Genomic DNA, 7,835 nt, shown 5'->3' with positions numbered 1-7,835 from the left:
CTCAAAGTGTAAACATAAAACTATATTCAAGAAAAGTGGATAAAATATTTCTTATTTATATAGCACCCTGAACTGTCCCACTCAGAAGCTACATATACTTTACTCACTGGTACATTGTTTTTCCAATTTTCAAATGTTCCTTAACTATCAAATGGAGTTTGAAAGATGGATCATAACATATATTGCTGATTTGTTTTTTCTATAATTAATTATTTTATTCCACATATAATAAGAATTTAAAATACTTAATGTATATTCATAACGAGCACTAACTTAACATTAAGAAAATAATTTTTAAAATTTTATTAATTTATTCTTGTTACATCTCAATGGTTATCCTCTCCCTTGTAACCTTCCATTCCTCCCTCCCTCCCATTTCCCCTTATTCCCCTCCCCTATGACTGTGACTGAGGGGGATTACCTCCCCCTGTATATGCTCATAGGGTATCAAGTCTCTTCTTGGTAGCCTGCTGTCCTTCCTCTGAGTGCCACCAGGTCTCCCATCCAGGTCTCCCATCCAGGGGACGTGGCCAAATATGGGGCACCAGAGTCTGAGTGTGAAAGTCAGATCCCACTTTCCACTCAACTGTGGAGGAAAAAAAAGAAAATAAAACATTCCCTTCAGATAGCACAACATATTTACTAATGGTACACTAAAATATCAGCTATAATTAAAGGATCATACAGTATCTAAAACAAGATATGGGAGTTCCTTGTATTCCTCTTGAACACTTGAGCTAGTGAGTATTGAATATAAAATACTGTGATATTACTAATAGGAAATAGTTTTAGATTCTAGTAAATTTATCAAATAATTTGTATACTTATTTCTTTATTTACTTCCTGTATCTATTTTTGGTTAATTCATTATACTTCATTTCTTTCGAAGAAATAATCAAATGGGTTTAGGATCTCTTCAGTAATTTTTATCAATAATTTCCTTTAAAATGCAGTTTTTTGAAAGTGTTTTTATTGAGACCTTTGGCCTGGTTTTAGAAATCCCAGTGTTTAGGAATACCCTAAATTATTATTTGAAAGAAAATGAGTTTCCATACCATGTGTTTATTACTTTCAGTGTGCGCAGAATAGACATAGACATCACACGCCATATAGCATTTAATAGCCACCAGATTCAGGAGTGAGGCCTCATTTTCTGCTTCTACAGTAGCTGGCAGGGAACCAATCATGAAGGCATTCATAAGGAAGACCAGAAATAGAACTTTGCTTCTCAAATTGCCTTGGAATTTGTCAAACAAATTAGCAACAACAACATAAACTTTTAATGTCTTAAGATAGACTAAGAAGACACTGTGGGAGTAGCCACCAAGGCAGCATTTACAATGACAGAAATCTGGTGTATTTAATATCAAACTGTGGAAATTGTGCAAAAGATATTGTAGAAAACTTAAGGAGATTTGTTTTTTTTTCCATATGCCATAGAGTTGGCAACAGATTAACATATTTTTTTATTCAACCTCTAAGTGTTTCCTCAAAATCAACTTCCCTGAAATGTATCAAGTTAATTTTCTGTAGTTGTAGTGTTTGACAAACTGAAATTCCTGTACCAAACAAAAGTAGCGGACTTGGAAGCATTTTATAAAGTAGAGCAGTATTCATATTAAGGCACAGTAAACCCAGTAGCAGGTGTTATTTTATGTTCCACTTCTCTCATGTCCTGTCATAAATCATGCATGAATATTTGACCCACAGAACTTTATGCTTATCCAATTAATATTTGCATTTGTTATTAAAATTCTCCATAAATAAAATTCATTGTCTTGATTTTCATTATGTGCCCCATATTTTATAAAATATATTTCTAAATATTGTTTCAAAGGCAAGCAACTGGTTGATATGATTCCAGAAACTTGAGATGTAATGAGGTCAAAATAACTGCAAATTTGGTGAAGAAATCTAGAGGAAATATGTTACCTACAGAAAGAATAATTAACAAATCTGTTTAGAAAGTCTGAAATTCAAATGAACCTGAATATGCACAAATGGGGAGTAATAACGAAACAAGCCAGTAATTCCAAATATAGAAAAGAGAAAATGTGCAAGATCTTTAATGACCATTGAACCTGAATTTTGTAAAAATCACCAAGATCCCAGATATGATAGGATGATGTTTCAGCTTATAGTTATTGAGGTAAACTTGAAAGGATGTATTATAGTAAAACATAAGGCTGGATATCATCATATGAAACTTATTAAAGATAATTAAATTACCATTATACTAAAATATTAATACTTTATAAATAAATAAATTGCAGAACCAAGACTACATATAAACTATGGTTGGCTCTGATTTTATGATTGAAGAAATATTGAGTGCTTCATGCATGAGTTAATATAAATAGATCATGAAATGATTAAAAAATATTGGATTTCACTATTGAGCAATTTGAAGTAAATATTACATTATTATGTGATGACACAGGAAAGCAATTGCCATAATTACAGAATAGCCTGGTAATTTTGATGAAGAATTAAAACTTTCTAAGAGTGAAAAGAACAATATATGAAATTCTCAAAGATGACAGTTCTAAGAGACAAAATAAAGCACTATTAGAATGTAATACATACAAAACATGAAATTTCTACCTAGTCCATATTGATATAAACAAGTGAAGTGACTAAAACAATACATGAAATAAAAGTGCCAAATATGTGCAGAATAACTGAAAATTAATGTTGTAAAAACTGAATGCAAACATAATTTTGGTGTAGGCCAAATATAAAGACTCCTTATAATAAAAAAGAATCCAAGTGAAAATTAGCAAGTACAGTCTGATAGGCAGTACTTAAGCTTGGTCCCAGGTAAATTAAATAGATTCCTGCAGCCTATAAACTCAGACAAATAGTAATGGAAAGATCATGATGAATTTCAATATTTGAGCATGCTTCGGTATAACAACATGATTGTCAAGCATGGCTCCATTTAAATCCCTTTCTTATATGCATATATTTCAGGAAGCTTTATGGTAGTTTCATTTCTTTTCTTTGGGGGGAGCTCTTTTTAAATTTATTTTTAATTCATATATTCACGTACATCCCAATTGTAACCCCGCCCCCATCCTCTCCTCATGGTCCCACTCTCTTCCCCCTATAGCCCCTCCCTTTCTCCTCCGAAAAGGCGAGCCACCCATATGAACCCACCCAAGCACATCAGCTCACATGGAGAATAAGCACATCCTCATCCTCTAAGCCTGGATTAAACAGCTCAGTTAGGGGAAAGTAATCCAATAGCAGGCAACAGAGTCTGTGTCTCACGCAATCCTGCTCCACTTGTTAGAGGACCTAGGTGAAGACAGAGCTGCCCATCTTCCTGGAGGCCTAGGTCCAGTCCACGCAGGTTCCGTGGCTGGTGGTTCAGTCTCTGTAAGCCCGTGTGGGCCTAGGTTAGTTGGCTCTGTTAGTCTTCTTGAGGAGTTCCTGTCTCCTCTGGGCCCTTCTAAACTTCCCCTCCCTCTTCCACAAGACTCGCCAAGATCCACTTAAAGTTTGGCTATGGTTCTCAGCGTCTGCTTCCTCTGCTGTGGGGCAGACTATAGTAGTTTCAGTAAGGTTTTTTAAATGGCTTTTAGGGTTAGTTGCTCCTCCCCAATGTCCCACCTTAATATTACACGCCCATCCTGCTCCCCATCTAGTCTTCTTCCAGCAGTTTCCCCTTTGTCTCCATGCTCTTTTCCCCTTCCTTTGGAAGTTCTCCTATTCACTAGCCATTTAATAGCTACACAGTATCTGTATTCTGATTGAAAAGCCCTTAGTTAAAGCTTGAAATCTGAATCCACACATCAGGGAGCTCCAGATTTTCTTTTTCCATTTTAATTTATTATAATTTATTCAGATTACATCCTGTTATTATCCCCTCACTTGTATCTTCCTGTTCCTACCCTGCCTCCCTTCTCTGCCCTATTCCCCTTCCCTAGACCTCTGCCAGAAGGGGACCTCCTCCCTAACCATATGACCACAACCTATCAGATCTCATCCTGATAGAGTGTTTACCCTTTCTCTGTGTGCCTGGTCAGCCTCTTGCCCAAGGAGAAGAGGTCAAATCAAATCAGGGGCACCAGAGTTCATGACAAAGGTAGTTTCCACTCTCCCCACAACCCATGCAGAATGAGCTATCCGTTGGCTAGATCTGAACAGGGGGTCTAGGTTTACTGCATGCATTGTCCTTGGTTGGTGCAACAGTTTGTGCAGGTCACCCTGGGTCCAGATCTGCTGACTTTGATGGTCTCCCTCTGGGACTCTTGAACTGTCTGGGTACTTCATTCCCCCATTCTTCCATACCACTCCCAGGGCTCCACCCGGAGTCCAGCAATGAGTCCCAGCATCCATCCCCATGCCCTGCTGTGTGGAGTCTCTCAGAGGACATCTATGTCGGGCTAACATCCACTTATTAGTGAGTATATACCATGTGTGTCTTTCTGGGTTTCTTCATTCAGGATGATCTTTTCTAGTTCCATCTACTTGACTGCAAACTTCAAGATTTCTTTGGTTTTAATAGATGAGTAGTATTCCATTGTGTAAATGTCCCACAGTTTCTTTATCCATTCTTCAGTTGATGCTCGGTTATTTTAATTTCTTGTACATTCTTATAAATTAACCTTTTATTAAGTGCATAGTTGGTAAATATTCTTTCCACTTTATAGACTGCTGTTTTGACTCCCAAACTTCACAGGCAATTGCCAAGGCTATTGATTACCCTCCACAGCCTGATGATAAGGCCCCATTGCTGAAGACACAACTTACCTATGCAATCAAACATAAAGAAATCAAACTGGAGCCCAACCAGAATCATCCTTCTGGCCGACTAGTGCTCACGATGGTAGAAGATATTTTTCACACTACTGGAGGAGAAAAGTAATTAAAATTGTCACCATGTTACAAATTGTAAGATTTTCAATACTTAACTGACTGTAGTGATAGTGGCACAAACATTATGAGAGTATCCAGTCACCTACTATTATTGGATCGATGGCCCACACTATGAAGAGTGAAGAGATAAAGAATTAACAAGATAAGAAGATACAGAATAGAAAATCCATTCTCGGTTTTTATTGGACTGAACAATGTTTCTATGCTCATCTCTTCATTCAATATTAAGCTCATTTTAGCCTTTTGTAATCTATATTCCAACCAGTTACCTAGGGGAACTTACATGCATGCACACAATGTTTATTCGCCTAATTCTTTTATTTAATTGAGTCCATTGCTCTTCTAAGAATTCCAAGAGACTCTAGATGAGAAAAATATAGGGGATAGGCAAGTAGGGGGACCCAGAGGGTCCTAGAAACCTACAAGAAGAACATTATGATGGGTAGATCTGGGCCCAGGGGTTCTGCTTGATCTAAGGCACCAACCAAGGACAAATGTGCAGTCATCATCAAACCCCTACCCAGATCTAGCCAAGGGACAGAACATTCTCCACAGTTAAGTGGAGACTGGGGACTGACTTTCACAGGATCTCTGGTGGCCCATATTTGGCCATGTCCCTTTGTTGGGGAGGCCCAATGGCACTCGGAGGAAGGATAACGGACTACCAAGAAAAGACTTGATACCCTAGCACCATATTCAGGGGGAGGAGGTCCCCGACAGCCACAGTCATAGGGAAGGGGGATTGGGGTGAAAGTGGGAGGGAGGGAGGAATGGGAGGATGCATGGGATGGGATAGAAAATGAGATGTTATATGAATTATTTTTAATTTTCAATAAAAATGTGTTATTAAAAAAAAGGATAAGAAGAATTCCAATCCGTCTCTAGATGGTCTCAACTATATTTGTTATTTTAGTTTCAAATTTGTATGATAACATTTTTTCCAAAGGGTTTCAGTGGAGAGGAAACAGGATAAAACTCAGAGAGGTAAAAAGCTTATAATTGAGATAAAAGAAATAAATGATGCTCATCATCCTTTTTGAGGTTGGCTGGGTGTTGCTGGGAGTCAATGAATGTTTAAAGTAATAAAAAACATTTTTAAATGCCGTATTCTGTATGTCTCTGTTTTTTTTTTTTTTTGAGTACTTTATCTTTCTATGGGGTCATGTCTATCTGCAGCACCTAATATGTATATTCTTGGTGATAAAAGTAGACTAGCATTTTAAATGACCATTATTTAATCTACTAACATTTAATTTGTATAACTTATTTCTCCTAAACATTGGAAGTAAACCTTGCATTATAATTGAGTTATATGGGTACAATAACTCATATTAGAATATATATATGTATATATATAATGTGTGAAGAATAATCATACATTTGAATTCTGTATGGAGATGGCTTCAAATATGCCAAACTAGGCACTGGGCAAAAGGTCTTCATTTGTACCATAGACAGAATTTTGCCAAAAAAAAAAAGGGGGGGGGGGGAAGGCAAGCTTGAATGTAGGCAGAGTTGATGGCCAAAATCTGCCAAGACAGCCTAAGCTAGTCCTCAATAGTTCCTGCCTCACAAATATGTCTGTCAGATATATTGGGCAAGTAGGCTGAAGAAGATACTGCAATGTTATAGAAAATTCTGGATGACTATTCACGTACAAAACTGTCTCTGTCATCTTTTCATTTGGAAAGCTACTAACCTGCAGTCCTGGCATACTCAGATAATCAAGTTTATTCCTTCTCAAGTCTCTGATGGAGTTGAAGAACAAGTAGCTTAATTTTACAACTAAGCTTAATTGTTTAGGGTTTAAGATGTTTTTAGGTCTAGATAGGAGTTCTAAGTTGATAATGACACTATGTGATGGAGATCGATTTATGTTCAGAAATTTAGTCACACCAAGATAGGAAACATGTCTTCTTCAAGGCTGTCAAATACAAATAGTCAAAACACTAAGAATGTAACATTTATATAGTCCCTGGTTGTGTTATGGTTCTTCTTGCTATAGGTAATCTATTGTATATATGTTTAAAAATATAAATATATATGTAATAAAATATGATACAGAAATTAAAATAAATGAGTGGTATTTTTGTCTACAAGTTGATAAGTTGGTGAGTCTCTGTGGATTTTCATCTGGTAAAAGAAGGTCTTCTGATGAGAGATGCTATGTTTTATGGGTATAGCAAGGGGTCATTAGTAGACATTTTAATATTACATCTATTTAGTAAATAATAGTATTTGGGATTCCCTTCTGACCTATCCTATCTAGCTATACAGCTTCTTGGCCCCTATAATAGTGACATGCATGGGTCCCATATCAGATCAGGACTGTGATCGAGGCAGAACACTGTTGATTATTGTCATAACATTTGTGCCACCAACATACAAGGGGCCCTACCTTATGGAGGCACTGTGTTGTAGTTTAGAGCATCTACAGAAGAGCGAGACTGAGACTTACCTCACGCCTTCAGAAGCTTTCATATCACTTTCCCACATGCTGAACCTTGAGAAATGAAGTTTCCATATTCTTGATGTCTCCATATACTAGAACTCAAGTATCTGGTGTCTCAGCAATAAGGCCTTACTGTCAATATCTGTGATGGGGACAGGAAGTCATCAAGAGGAGTGCTGCTATAATTTCGGAGGTGATGTCTTGTTTCCAGTAAGGAGTGAAGCTATACTGAAGATGGAAACTGACACTTTCAGGTTCTCTTTTTCTTTATTAAGGATAAGATAGCAAATACCATTTATATATACTTAAGATCTATTGAGCTTTTTTAGCTTTCAATTATATGTTCATCAGAGGGACCATTACTAGCATTCTACTCCCCTAAAGAACTTACATCTTATGCTTTATTTCTACATGTAGAAAAGTTGAGAATATTATATAGAACTAAGAGAAAATAAGTGAACTGATATTATTTTTATTTATTTTTATCATTTACTTTTTA

The 7,835-nt window shown here is 36.7% G+C and overlaps 1 long non-coding RNA gene across 1 annotated transcript; it reads right to left on the bottom strand.

Moving 5' to 3' along the window:
- Positions 1-408: 408 nt before the first annotated feature.
- Positions 409-7,472, bottom strand: LOC311608751. The gene is made up of 3 exons (XR_014783141.1): positions 7,343-7,472; positions 4,759-4,856; positions 409-586 (listed from the first exon to the last, which is right to left on the bottom strand). It is a non-coding gene; the product is annotated as an uncharacterized lncRNA (long non-coding RNA).
- Between the last annotated feature and the right edge of the window lie 363 nt (positions 7,473-7,835).

Source organism: Acomys minous (genome assembly GCF_964271855.1).
Source record: "Acomys minous genome assembly, chromosome: 11".
In the NCBI taxonomy this organism is placed as follows: Eukaryota; Metazoa; Chordata; class Mammalia; order Rodentia; family Muridae; genus Acomys; species Acomys minous.
Note: the sequence above shows the minus strand (reverse complement) of the source record. Positions and strands in the feature narration are given on the sequence as shown.